Source organism: Phacochoerus africanus, chromosome 13, assembly GCF_016906955.1.
Source record: "Phacochoerus africanus isolate WHEZ1 chromosome 13, ROS_Pafr_v1, whole genome shotgun sequence".
Lineage (NCBI taxonomy): Eukaryota > Metazoa > Chordata > Mammalia > Artiodactyla > Suidae > Phacochoerus > Phacochoerus africanus.
In genome coordinates, this window is record NC_062556.1 from 54,101,777 (window position 1) to 54,116,560 (window position 14,784).

The following is a 14,784-nucleotide window of genomic DNA, read 5'->3' on the forward strand; positions in this document are numbered from 1 at the left end:
TCTGATTTCTCCAGCTCCATTTTTCTTTATCTGTATTGCTTTGGCTATTTAGGGTCTTTTGTGATTCCATTCAAATTAAAAATTTTTTGATCCACTTTTGTGAAAAATACCATTGGTAATTTGATAGGAATGACATTGAATATGTAGATTCCCTTTGAATTATACTCATTTCGACAATTTTAATTCTTCCAATCCAAGAGCATAGTATATCTTTCCATCTGTTTGTGCCATATTTGATTTTTTTCATCCATGTCTTATAATTTTCAGAGTATTGGCTTTTGTCTCATTAGGTGGGTCTATTCCTAGATATTTTATTTTATTTTGATGTGATAGTAAATGGGATTATTTCCTTAATTTCTTTTTCTGATCTTTCATTATCAGTATATAATAATGCAATCGATTTCTGTGTATTAATTTTGTATCCTGCAACTTTACCGAATTCATTGATGATCTCTAACAGTTTTCTGGTGGAATCGTTAGGATTTTCTATATATAATATTTTATCATGTTCAAACAGTGATAGTTTTCTGATAAAAATTTTTGGCAATTAATATATCAAGCCATTTTCCAGGTTGTAAAATTTGTTGGCATACAATTGTTCATAGTATTCTCTCATGGTTTTTTGTATATCTGTAGTATACGTTGTGACTTCTCCTTTTTCATTTCTGATTTTGTTTATTTGTGCTTTTTCACTCCTCTTCTTGGTGAGTCTAGCCAGAGGTTTGTCAATTTTGTTTACCTTTTCAAAGAACCAGCTCTTGGATTTATTGATTTCTTCAATTGATTTTGTCTTTTTTTTTTTTTGCCATTTCTTGAGCCACTCCCGCGGCATATGGAAGTTCCCAAGCTAGGGGTCGAATTGGAGCTGTAGCTGCTGGCCTACCTCACAGCCACAGCAACGCAGGATCCAAGCCGTGTCTTCGACCTACATGACAGCTCACGGCAACACCAGATCCCCAACCCACTGAGCAAGGCCAGGGATCAAACCTGAAATCTCATGGTTCCTAGTTGGATTCGGTAACCACTGAGCCACGACGGGAACTCCTTCAATTGATTTTGAATCTCTATTTTATTGATTTCATCTTGATCTTTATGATTTCCTTCCTTCTGCTGACTTTAGGTTTCATTTGTTCTTCTTTTTCTCATTCATTTAGGTGCTGGGTTAAGTTGTTGATTTGAGATTTTTCTTCTTTTTTGAGGAAGGACTGTATTGCTATGAACTTCCCTCTGAGCACTGCTTTTGTGGCATCCCATAGATTTTGAGTGGATGTGTCTTCATTATCATTTGTCTCGTATTTTTTAATTTCCTTCTTGATTTCCTCATTGACCCATTGGTTTTTTAATAGCATCTTGTTTAGTCACCATGTATAAGTTTTTTCTCATTTCTTTTCCTGTGGTTGATTTTTAGTTTCATGCCATTGTGCTCACAGACAATACTTGAAATAATTTCTATATTCTTAAATTTTTTGAGGTTAGCTGTGTGACCCAGTATGTGATCAATTCTTGAGAATGTTCCATGTGCACTTGAGAAGAATGTATATTCTTATTTTTTGGATGTAATGTCCTTAAAATGTGTATTAAGTCTAACATTTCTGTTGTGTCCTTTAGGATCACTGTTGCCTTATTGATTTTCTGTCTAGAGGATCTATACAGGTTCAGTGAAATCCCTATCAAGTTACCCATGACATTTTTCACAGAACTAGAACAAACAATCCAAAAATTTATATGGAACCACAAAAAAACCAGCAATTCTGAAAAATAAAAACCAAGTAGGAGGCATAACTCTCCCAGATTTCAGGCAATATTACAAAGCCACACTCGTCAAGACAGTGTGGAACTGGTACCAAAACAAACAGACAGACCAATGGAACAGAATGGAGAACCCAGAAAGAAACCCAGACACCTATGGTCAATTAATCTTTGACAAAGGAGGCAAGAACATAAAATGGGAAAAAGACAGACTTTTCAGCAAGCATTGCTGGGAAACCTGGACAGCTGCATGTAAATCAATGAAACTAGAACACACCCTCACACCATGCACGAAAATAAACTCAAAATGGCTTAAAGACTTAAGTTTTAAGACAGGACACCATCAAACTCTTGGAAGAGAACATAGGCAAAACATTCTCTGATATCAACCTTATGAATATTTTCTCAGGTCAGTCTCCCAAAGCAACAGAAATAAAAGCAAAAATAAACAAATGGGATCTAATCAAATGGACAAGCTTTTGCTCAGCAAAGGAAACCAAAAAAAAAAAAAAAAAGACAACGTACAGAATGGGAGAAAATAGTTTCAAATGATGCAACAAACAAGGGCTTAATCCCTAGAATATACAAGCAACTTATACAACTCAACAGCAAGAAGACCAACAACCCAAATGAAAAATGGGCAAAAGACCTGAATAGACATTTCTCTATTCAGAAGATATGCAGATGGCCAAGAAGCACATGAAAAAATGCTCAACATCCCTGATTATTAGAGAAATGAAAATCAAAACTACCACGAGATACCACCTCACACCAGTCAGAATGGGCATCATTGATAGGTCCACAAATAACAAAGGCTGGAGGGGTTGTGGAGATAAGGGAACTATCTTTCCTCCATTGTAGAAACTATCTTTCCTCCATTGAAGAAACTATCTTTCCTCCATTGTATGTTCTTACCTCCTTTGTCAGAGATTAATTGACCATTGGTGTTTGTGTTTATTTCTGGGCTTTCTATCCTATTCCGTTGATCTATATTTTGGTTTTGTGCCAGTACCATACCATCTTGATGACTGTAGCTTTGTAGTAAAGTCTGAAGTCAGGGATCCTGATTTTCTCCAGTTCTGTTTTTTTCTTTTCAATATTGCTATGGCTATTTGGGGTCTTTCGTGTTTCCATACAAATTTTAAAATACTTTGTTCCAGTTCTGTAAAGAATGTCATTGGTAATTTGATAGGGATTGCATTGAATCTGTAGATCGCCTTAGGCAGTGTGTCATTTTGACTATATTGATTTTTCCAATCCAAGAGCATGGTATATTTTTCCATATATTTGTGTCTTCTTTGATTTCTTTCATCAGTGTCTTATAATTTTCAAAGCACAAGTCTTTTGTCTCTTTAGGGAGGTTTATTCCTAGGTATTCAGTTCTTTCTACTGAAGTGGTAAATGGGATTTTTTTCTCTAATTTCTCTTTCTCATCTTTCATTATTACTATTATTTTTGTCTTTTTAGGGCCACATCCATGGCTCATGGAGATTCTAGGCTAGGGGACTAATGAGCTACAGCTGCTGGCCTATGCCAGAGCCACAACAACACCAGATAGGAGCTGTGTCTGTGACCTACACCACAGCTCATGGCAACACCAGATCCTTAACCCACTGAGTGAGGCTGGGAATCAAACTTGAAACCTCATGGTTCCTAGTTGGATTCGTTTCCACTGCACCATGACAGAACTCCTGATTTTTATCATTGGTATACAGAAATTCAGTTGTTTTCTGTGTATTAATTTTGTGTCCTGCGACTGCCGAATTCATTGATGAGCTCTAATAGTTTTCTAATGTTTCTAGGATTTTCTAGGTATAGAATCATGTCATCTACAAACAGTGATAGTTTTACTTCTTCTATTCCAATTTGTATTCCTTTTATTTCTTTTTCTTCTCTGATTGCCATGGCTAGGACTTATAAGATTATGGTGAATAACATTGGTGAAAGAGGACATCCTTATCTTGTTCCTGATATTAGTGGAAATCCTTTCAGTTTTTCACTTTTGAGAATGATGTTAGCTGTAGGTTTGTCATAAATGGCTTTTATTATATTGAGAGTTTTTATGCCCACTCTCTGTAGAGTTTTTTTCCAGGAATGGGTGTTGAATTTTATCAAAAGCTTTTTCTGAATCTATTGAGGTGATCATATGGTTTTTATTTTTCAGTTTGTCGATGTGCTGTATCACATTGATAGATTTGCAGATACTGAAGAATCCTTGCATCCCTGGGATAAATCTTACTTGATCATGGTGTACGATATTTTTAATGTATATTTGTATGTGGTTTGCTAATATTTTGTTGAAGATTTTTGCATCTATGTTCATCAGTGATATTGGCCTATAATTTTCTTTTTTCATGGTATCTTTGTTTGGTTTTGGTATCAGGATAATGGTGGCTTCATAGAATGGGCTTGGGAGTATTCCTTCCTCTGCACTTTTCTGGAAAAGTTTCAAAAGAAAAGGTGTTAACTCTTCTCTGCATGTTTGGTAGAATTCAGCTGTGAAGGCATCAGGTCCTGGACTTTTGTTTTTGGAAGTTTTTTAATCACATTTTCAATTTCAGTACTAGTGATTGGTCTATTCAGGTTTTCTATTTCTTCCTGCTTCAGTCTTGGTAGGTTGTACCTTTGTGAGACTCTGTCTATTTCTTCTAAGTTGTCCATTTTATTGGCATGCAGTTGCTCGTAGTAGTCTCTCATGATCCTTTGTATTTCTGCAGTGTCAGCTGTAACTTCTTCTTCATTTCTAATTTTGTTAATTTGAACCCTCTTTTTTTCTTGATGAGTCTGGCTAATGGTTTATCAATTTTATTGATCTTTTCAAAGAACCAACTTTTAGTTTCATTGATCTTCTCAGTTGTTTTCTTGCTCTCTGTGTTATTAATTTCTGCTCTAATCTTTATGATTTCTTTCCTTCTACTAATTTTGGGCTTTGTCTATTCTTCTTTCTCTAGATGTCTAAGGTATAAGTTTAGGTTATTTGCATTCTTTCTTCTTCCCTGAGCTAAGATCGTATTGCTATAAACTTCCCTCTCAGAAATGCTTATGCTGTGTCCCGTGGGTTTGGGATTATTGTATCTTCATTGTCCTTTGTCTCTATGTATCATTTAATTTCCTCTTTGATTTCTTCAATGATCAGTTGATTGTTTAGTAGCATATTGTTTAGCTTCCAAGAGTTTTTTTTTCCTTGTAGTTGATTTCTAGCCTACAAGCATTGTGATTAAAGAAAATCTTTGAAATAATTTCAGTTTTTTAAAATTTGTCAAGGCATGATCTGTGGCCCAAGATATGTTCTCTCCTGGAGAATGTTCCATGTGTACTTTAAAAGAGAGTATATTCTGCTGCTTTGGGGTGAAAAGTTCTTCAAATATCAGTTAAGTCTATTTGGTCTAGTGTATCATATAAGGCCTATGTTTCCTTGCTGATTTTCTGTCTGCATTATCTGTCCATTGCTGTAAGTGGGGTGTTAAAGTACCCCACTATTATTGTGTTACTGTCAATTTCCCCTTTTATGGACATTAGTAGTTGTTCTATATACTGTGCTGCTCCTTTATTGGGTGCATATATATTTAAAACTGTTATTTTTTATTTTATTGATCCTTTGATTATTATGTAATGTCCTTCTCTCTTGTGACCTTCTTTGTTTTAAAATCTAATTTGTCTGATATGAGTATTGGTACTCCTGCTTTTCTTTAATTTCTATTTGCGTGTAATATTTTATTCCATCCCCTCACCTTGTCTGTATGTGTCCTTAGATCTGAAGTGGGTATCCTGTAGACAGCATATATACGGGACTTGCTTTTGAATCCATTCAGCTACTCTTTCTCTTTTAGATGGAGCATTTAATCTGTTTACATTCAATGTAATTATGACTAAGTATGTATTTATTGTCATTTACTTATTTTTTTTAAATTGCTATTTGGGGTCGTTATTCTTCCCTTCCTCTTTTTGTTGTCTTTTCTTGTGATTTGCTGACCATGTTTAGTGTTATGTTTGGCTTGGTTTTTCTTTTTTATGTGTGTGACCATTATAGTGATTTGACTACTGGTTCCCCTTATTGTTGATATACCCATCTATATTCATGCGGAATTATTTCATCTTGTTGGTTTACTTAGTTTCAAATGCATTTTCATTGTTCTGCATTTGTCCTCTCCTCTTCTCATGCTTGCTAGTTTAGATATCATATCTGTCAGTAGGTGATTTCCAGCTTTTAAATTGTCTTTACCTTTACCAGTGAACTTCTTCATTTTTAATATTCTTGTTTGTAACTGTGGTTTTTCCCTTTCTGCTTAGAGAAGTTCCTATACTAGTTGATGTAGAGCTGGCTTGGAGGTGCTGAATTCTCTTAGCTTTTGCTTGTCTGTGAACTTTTTTATCTCTCCATCAAATCTGAAGGACAGCTTTGCTGGGTAGAAATTTTTGGTTCTAGGTTCCTCCTCTTCATCATCTCAAATATATTTTGCCACTCCCTTCTGGCTTGTAGAGTTTCTGCTGAGAGATCAGCTGTTATCCTTATGGAAATTCCCTTATGTGTGATTTGTTGCTTCTCCCTTTGGCTCTTAGTATTCTTTATTTGAACTTAATTTTTGTTAGTTTGTTCATATATTTTATGCTGTATTTCTTTGGGGTTTATTTTGTAAGGAATCCTCTGTGGTTCTTCCACTTGGAGTGTTTCCTTTCCCATTTTTAGGAAATTCTGTTATAATCTCTTCAGATATTTTCTCTGACCCTTTTTCTTTCTCTTCCCCTTCTGGAACCCCTGTGATGCAAATGTTGGTACATTTAATATTGTCCTAGATGTCTCTTAGACTCACCTCAGTTTTTTTCATTCTTTTTTCCTTATTCTTTTCTGTAGCAGTGATTTCTACCACTCTGTCATCTCACCTCACTTATTCATTCATCTGCCTCCATTAGCCTGCTATTGGTTCCCACTAGATTATTTTTCATTTCAGCTATTGCACTATTCATTTTGGTCTTCAAATCCTCTAGTTCTTTGTTAAACATTTCTTTAAGTTCTCAATCTGCGTCTCTTAAAATACCAGGTACATTTTAGCAAGTTTGCATTAATTTTATCCTTTTTAGAATTTTTTTCCTCTCTAAAACGCCCATGGCAAAATTCTTCATTTCTTTCCAATAATCTCAAATATCTGCCCTTGAGGCCCATCCTTACTAGAATGTTTTAAATTGGAAATTCCCCCAGCTTCTCCTGACACTCCCTATCTTCCTTAACCCATACTATTCCATATACATTAACCTACCAGAATTGCACATTAACTTTCTACCATACTGTGCCATTGACTTATTTCCTTTATTAATTGTTAATTGTATGTGTCCTGCAGGAAGGCTTATCTCACATATATCCTAATCCATCCCATGCACCTCACAGACTCTGGCACATAGTAAGCCCTAAATAAATATGTGTTGAATGAATGAAATTGTAAAACTTAATGGATACTAGGCACTGTGCTATGCCACTGGACACATTTTTTTTCTCTCATGACCTGTATAAATTGTTTGAGTTATAAAGAGTGAAAATTATATTAAAGTATGTTAATAGTTTTTTTACTGAGAAACACTGTGTTAAGGAATTTGTATATATTTTATTTTAACCCTCACTAGAGCCCTTAAGGTGAATAAGGTCACCAGAGCCCTGCATTACAGATGAGGAAAATATATCATTTACAAAGGTTTCTTACTGCTAAGTAACTGAAACTGACTGTGGATGACTTTAATAGAAACTTGTACCCTAAACCATGTGTGTGTCTGTGTGTGTGTGTTGGATATCTCGTAGAATTCGTTAAATAATTTGGAATTAGTTGTAAAGTTAGCTGGAGAGTCTTTCTCAAAATGGTAAGGAATCAGAGAAGTTCAGATTGTGGGAAAGTGTTCCAAAATGGTGCCACAGAGTCTGTTGAACACATTCTTCTGCGGTCCTTCTTACATTGATCATTGCTCACGGCACTGCCATAGAGCATTAGTGAACTGAAATCTACTTTTCATCCTTGGCCACTACTGCTGGTAAGCATCAAATGCTGCTGCTATACAATAGATTCTGGCAGAATTACCACAGTGCTGTAAACTGGTAATTTGACTCACTTTAACTTCAGAGTCTTAAAAATTATTATTTAAATGTATTTAAATATGAAAAATGTCCCTTTCTCATTAGTTAATAGAGAAAGGTAAATTAAAACAATGAAATATTTTCATTAATTAAATTGAGAAGAAATAAAATTTAGCATCATCCAGTTTTATTAAATGTGTGTAGAAAAGACGTGCTAAGGTAGAAGTGGAGATGTATATTGTTGCAGTCATTTTGGAGAACTCTTTGGATCCAGTAGTACACTAGCTTAATTTATCAGGAATTGATTCCACTAAAAATAGAGTTCTATACACTGTGTCTTAGAAAACAATTTATATACATATCTGACAAAGGACAGATTTGTAGGGATATTTATTGTACTCTTTATTGCAAAAAAAAAATCTGGAAAATATAAAATCTTATCAATACAGAGATGATTAAATAAATCGTTTCATTTTTAATATGTAAAAATGCACTATTAACATGGAAAATTCATAATACAGTGTTAAACAGCATAAAAAATAAAATGTAATAGACATTCAAAGAAGAATATTTTAATAGACTTCTAGTTAACAGATTTTTCAGATTAACAGATACTCTCCTTTCCCTCTTTAAAACTTTTCTGCTGAAGCTCAATGCTCAGTTGCCACTGGACACTTGCAGGTTATACTGAGCAGTACCTAGGTGTATGTTTTTTCCTGAGATAAGATGTATGGTTAGTATGGCAGATGGAATAATGCCTCCAAAGATGTCCGTAGTTTAATTCCCAGAACCTTTGATATGTTATATTACATGACAAAGTACTCTGCAGATGTGTTGAGGATTTTCAAGATGAGATTTATCTAGATTATCCAAATGGATACAGTATAATCACAAGGTCCTTTATAAGATGAAATTCAGAAGGTCAAAATGAGATAGATACAGAATAAGAAAACACAGTCAGCGAGGGAACAGAAGAGCTGGTCCTGTTGACTTTTGCCATGGAAGAAGTCACCAGAAAGGAATGCAAATGGACTTTATAATCTAAAAAGTGCAAAGAAATATTCTCTTGCAGAACATCCAAAAGAAGTACAACTCTGCTCACACCTCCATTTTAGCTTAGTAAGACCTGTTTTGGACTTCTGACATCTAGAACTATAAGATAATTCGTTTGTGCTGTTTAAAGGCAGTTCAGGCTCTAGGAGACAAGATGGCGGAGGAGTAGAGGGACACGCTCGCCCTCTCCCACAAACACAACAAAAAAAAAAAGCACATCTACAGAATAAATGACTCACAGAGAACAGCAACCAATCGCTGGCAGAAGAACCTAAACTCCAATAACGGCAAGAAGTTCGTGACATTACGGGGCAGAACGGGAGAAAAGAGGAGAGTGAGAGAAGGTGAATCCCAGCGGGACGGGTGCTCCCGAAAGGGAACTGCGGAGGAGAAAGGGATCCCGCACCCTGGAAAGTCACCTACACGGGGGAAAGATCAAACGAACCGGAGGAATCTCCAGATGCAGAGAAGAGTGTAGCAGTAAGTTGGTGTACGGAAAAGCCGATCAAGAACCCAACGGACCATCTGAACTATGGGCACAGTCACCAAAAATTGAGATGCCTGGGTGGGGGCTAGGCACCGAATCCTCGGCTCCAGAGGTTAGTACCGGGGAAAGGGCCGGGGGACACCTGGGTGGGGGCTGGGCACCGAGACCTCGCCTCCGAAGGTTGGTCACCGAGAAAGGGCCGAGGGATGCCTGGGTGGGGGCTGGGCACCGAGACCTAGGCTCCAGAAGTTAGTCCCCGGGCTGGGGAGGTGGGGCGGGGCGGAAACTGCTTGGGAGGTCTAGAAACCATTTGAGGGGGCAGAGACAGCCTGGGAGACTAGAAAACAAAGCTGTCGCAGAGGAAGGGAGCAATACTCTAGGGGTGGGGAAGTGGAAAGCCGCATCAGAGGGAACCTGGGAAAAGAGCCTGGTCTGCACCCGTGCTGGGGAGGGGAGAGAAGAAGGGGTGGGTCCCCATAGAATACCCCCCACGCCACAGCAAGCTTACAGGCCCGCTAGCTACCTGAAAGCTGTGCTTCCCAGTGCATCCCTTCCCCCCACCCCCACCACCCCCTACGCTCTCGCCGAACCTGGGGCTGCCTGCCATCCAGGAAGGCTGGCCTCAACAATTGCCTGAAGCCTACCACCACAGGGGCTGTCCCTGCACAGGCCTGCTTGCCTTTTGGAGGGGCTACACTTCCGCAGAGTAGCACCAAACACCACCAGCCCCCAAGAAAAGGCCTGCAGCCCAGAAAAGCTAGAACAAGACTAGCCAGGCAGTGAATAGATCTCCCTAATTCCCGGACGGTTTTTCTGAGTCGGGCTGCCCCGGGGAGGAGCCTCTTCGGTTTCCAACGGCCCTGCTACCCACCCTAGCCCCCAGGGGGTGCCCTAGTGGATCAGCTGCATAGGACTGCCAGCTCCAGGCAGGACCCCCTGCAGCCCAGAAAAGCTGCAACAAGCTCGGCTGAGCCAGGAAACGATCTCAGACGGTCTTTCTGAGTCAGGCTGCCCTGGGGAGGAGCCTCTTCAGTTTCCAGTGGCCCTGCTACCTGCCCAAGCCCCCAGGAGGTGCCCTAGTGGATCAGCTGTATAGGACCGCCAGCTCCAGGCAGGACCCCCTGCAGCCCAGAAAAGCTGCAACAAGCCTGGCCAAGCCGGGAAACGATCTCAGACGGTCTTTCTGAGTCGGGCTGCCCCGGGGAGGAGCCTCTTCGGTTTCCAACGGCCCTGCTACCCGCCCAAGCCCCTAGGGGGTGCCCCACTCCCGCCGAATAGCTGCTCAGCACCACCAGCCCCCTGGAAGAGCCGCTGCAGCCCAGAAAATCTGCAACAAGCTTGGCCAGACTGTGAAAAGATCTGCCTACATTCTCAGGCCATCCTTCTGAGTTGGGCTGCCCTAGGGAAGAGCCTCTTAGGTTCTCAGTGACCCAGATAGCTACTCCAGCCCCCAGGGGGTGCTACACTCCTGAGAAACAGCTGCCCAACACCACCAAACCCCTGCAAGAACCCCACAGCCTAAAAACACCAGAGCAAGCTCTGCATGACCAAGTGAAATCTGCTACCATCGTGGTGTGGACCTCCCAGTCCTGTCTGCCCTCAGGAAGTCCTCCTTTGCTTCAAAGAAACACTGTTAGCCCCATCAACACTCCAGAAAAGCCACACAGCCTCAAAAAAGATTGACCAACAACGCCAACCCTCAGGAAATAGTCCACGGCAGTGACAAGGCAATCACTGCCCCATAACGGAGAGTACAACTCCCTCAGGAGAAAGAAAACAACAAGCAAGATGAAGAAGCTGAGAAACCAGCCCCCAGTCAAACCAACAGGAGAACTCACCTAAAACAGTCAACAATGAAACAGATATCGGCAGTCTGACAGACCTGGAGTTCAAAAGAGAAATAGTGAAAATACTGAAGGGATTAAGAGAAGATATGAACAGTAATGCAGATACCCTCAGAAAGGAACTAGAACATATAAGGAGGAGCCAAGAAAAACTAGAACATTCATTTGCAGAGATGCAAACTGAACTAAGGGCAGTAAAAACCAGAATGAATAATGCAGAAGAACGAATCAGTGACATGGAAGATAGAATAATGGAAATCACTCAATCCGGTCAACAGACAGAAAACCGAATCAAAAAACTGGAAGGCAATATAAGAGACCTATGGGATAATATAAACGGGCCAATCTACGCATAAAAGGAATTCCAGGAGTAGAAAAGATAAGGAGGATGGAAAATATATTTGAAGAAATTATCGCTGGAAACTTCCCAAATCTAAAGGATGCTGGGTTCAAGATACAAGAAGCACAGAGGGCCCCAAACAAGCTGAACCACAATGACCCACAGCAAGACACATCATAATAAAAATGGCAAAAGTTAGTGATAAAGAGAGGATTAAAGGCAGCAAGAGAAAAACAGAATGTTACCTACAAGGGAACCCCCATAAGAATATCAGCTTACTTCTCTACAGAAACACTACCGGCCAGGAGGGAATGGCAAGAGATATTTAAAGTGCTAAAGAAAAAAAAAAATGCAACCTAGAATACTCTATCCAGCAAGAATATCATTTAAATAGAAGGGGAAATAAAAATTTTTTCCAACAAACAAAAACTTAAAGAATACTGCAAACAAAACCCAGGTTCAAGGAAAATATGAAAGGGCTTCTCATACCAAAAGGAAAGGAAGGAAAAGAAGAAAAAAGAAAAGAAAAAAAAAAAAAGAAGAAGAGGAAGAACTAGGACTGAGGAAACTGCAATCAGAGAGCAGTCATCAAATAGCCAGCATACAGATTAATCATGAACAGGCCTCAAACAAAATAAAAATAAAAAGAAAAAAATAAAAAAGAGTCATCAAAATCATAACATGTGGGCAAGGGATGTTAGGAAGTAAATAACCCTTTTGTTTGTATGTTTCTCTTCTTAATTTTAATATAGTAATGAAGGGTTTGAACTTACAGGACCATCAGGCTAAAACACACAATTAGGGAAGGAGTTAGCATACTTAAAAACAGGGCAACACAAGCCAAAACCAAATATTGCATTTGCAAAAAATGAAAAAAAAAATATACACTCAAGCAGATAATAACAGGAGACCATCCAACCAAAAAAAAACAAAAAAAAAAAGAAAGGAAGATGGAGAAACCATAGAATCAACTGGAACACGAGGTTCAAATGGCAATAAATAATCATCTATCAATTATCACCTTAAATGTCAATGGGCTGAATGCCCCAATCAAAAGACACAGAGTGGCTGAGTGGATAAAAAGGCAAAAACCTTCGATATGCTGCACACAAAAAACTACCTTAGGAAAAAGTACCTATAGATTGAAAGTGAAAGGGTGGGGAAAAATATTTCACGCCAATGACATACGACAGAAAAGCAGGAGTCACAACGCTCATATCAGACAAAATAGACTTTAACACAAAAGACATAAAGAAAGACAAAGAAGGACACTACTGAATGATTAAGGGATCCATCAAGGAGAGGATGTTACTATCGTCAACATATATGCCCCAAATACAGGAGCACCCAGATACATACAACAAATATTAACAGACACAAAGGGGATATTGATGAGAATACAATCATAGTAGGAGACCTTAATACCCCCCTCACATCAATGGACAGATCCTCTAGACAGAAAACCAAAAAGCAACAGAGATCCTAAAGGAAACAATAGAAAAGTTAGACTTAACTGATATCTTCAGGACCCTACATCCAAAAAAAGCAGAATACACATTCTTCTCAAATGCTCATGGAACATTCTCAAGATCAACCACATATTGGGACACAAAGCTAACCTCAATAAATTTAGGAGCATAGAAATTTCTCAAGTATCTCTCTGACCACAATGCCATGAAATTAGAAACCACCTGGGAAAAGGAAAGAGAAAAAACCTACTGCATGGAGACTAAACACATGCTACTAAAAAACCAATGGGTCAATGAGGAAATCAAGAGAAAATTAAAAACTACCTTGAAACAAATGTAATGAAGACAACCGCTCAAAACCTATGGGATGCTGCAAAAGCAGTGCTCAGAGGGAAATTTATAGCACTACAGGCCTTTCAAAAAAGAAGAAAGATTCCAAATGGACAACTAACCCTCCACCTAAATGAATTAGAAAAAGAAGAACAAAAAAGTCCTAAAGTCAGCAGAAGGAAGGAATGATAAAGATCAAAGAAGAAATCAATAAATAGAGACTCAAAACAATAAGAGAAAAATTAATAAAACCAAGAGCTGGTTCTTTGAAAAGGTGAACAAAATTGACAAACCCCTGGCCAGACTCAATAAAAGAGGAGAGAAAACCCAAATAACCAAAATTATAAATGAAAAGGAGAAATCACAACGGATACAGCAGAGATACAAAAAAACATAAAAGAATACTATGAAACAACTATACGGCAACAAGTTTGACAATCTGGAAGAATGGACAATTTTCTAGAATCTTACAGCTGCCAAAACTGAAAAAGTAGAAACAGACCAACTGAACAGACCGATCACTAGAAATGAATTGAAGAGGTCATAAAATCACTCCCTACAAATAAAAGTCCAGGACGCAGATGGGCTTCACAGGTGAATTCTATCAAACACATAAAGAGGAATTGGTGCCCATCCTCCTGAAACTCTTTTAAAAGGTTGAAGAAGAAGGAATACTCCCAAAGACATTCTATGATGCCACCATCACCCTCATTCCAAAACCAGACAGAGATACCACCAAAAAAGAAAACTATCGCCCAATATCAGTGATGAATATAGATGCAAAAATTCTCAACAAAATCTTAGCCAACCGAATCCAACAATATATCAAAAAAAATTATACACCATGACCAGGTTGGGTTCATCCCAGGTTCACAAGGATGGTTCAACATACGCAAATCAATCAGCATCATACACCACATTAACAAAAGAAAAGTCAAAAATCATATGATCATCTCAATAGACGCAGAAAAAGCATTTGACAAAGTCCAACATCCATTCATGATCAAGACCCTCGCCAAAGTGGGTATAGAGGGAACATTCCTGAATATAATCAAAGCCATTTATGATAAACCCACAGCAAATATAATCCTCAATGGGGAAAAACTGAAAGCCTTCTCACTCCAATCTGGAACAAGACAGGGATGCCCACTCTCACCACTGTTATGCAACATAGTTTTGGAAGTCCTAGCCACAGCAATTAGACAAACAAAAGAAATAAAAGGCATCCATATAGGAAGAGAAGAGATAAAACTGTCACTGTGTGCAGATGACATGATACTATACATAGAAAACCCTAAGGACTCAACCCCAAACTACTTGAACTGAATAATAAATTCAGCAAAGTAGCAGGATATAAGATGAACATTCAGAAGTCAGTTGCATTTGTGTATACCAGCAATGAAATATTAGAAAAGGAATACAAAGATATAATACCTTTTAAAATTGCACCTCAC